Here is a 444-nt window from a genome sequence, read left to right as displayed (position 1 = left end):
AAAAAAACAACAAAAAAAAAACGTAATGGAATAAAAACAATGCTTTTCTCTTGTTGTTTGCTGCTACATTTTTTTTTATACATATACATGTCAATATACTGCCATTCTAGGTTTGAATTTTCTCATAGAAAATTGTGTTGACATCCTCATTTGTTTTTATGTAGATTCTATGTGATCTTTTTTTATAATTACGTAATATGATTTTCCGAACTATTCCAAAAAACAAGGAAAAATGAGACAATGTACAGAAATGCTTTGATCCACAATACCTCATGTGACAGTCAAGATCTATCTCTAATTTTTAGTCTTTTTATTTGTTTAGTTCTTATTCTATTCTACTTGTTGGTTCAGTGCCTACTTGCTCTGTTAAAACCTGCTTAAGACAAAGCATCCGTGATGGAAACCAGCAAGTCCAGGGCATGCTTTGATACTGGTGCCATAACA

Source organism: Morone saxatilis, unplaced genomic scaffold, assembly GCF_004916995.1.
Source record: "Morone saxatilis isolate NCDOM2014 unplaced genomic scaffold, NCSU_SB_2.0 Contig11, whole genome shotgun sequence".
Lineage (NCBI taxonomy): Eukaryota > Metazoa > Chordata > Actinopteri > Moronidae > Morone > Morone saxatilis.
The sequence above is the reverse complement of the archived record's forward strand: the minus strand, read 5'-3'. Positions refer to the sequence as shown.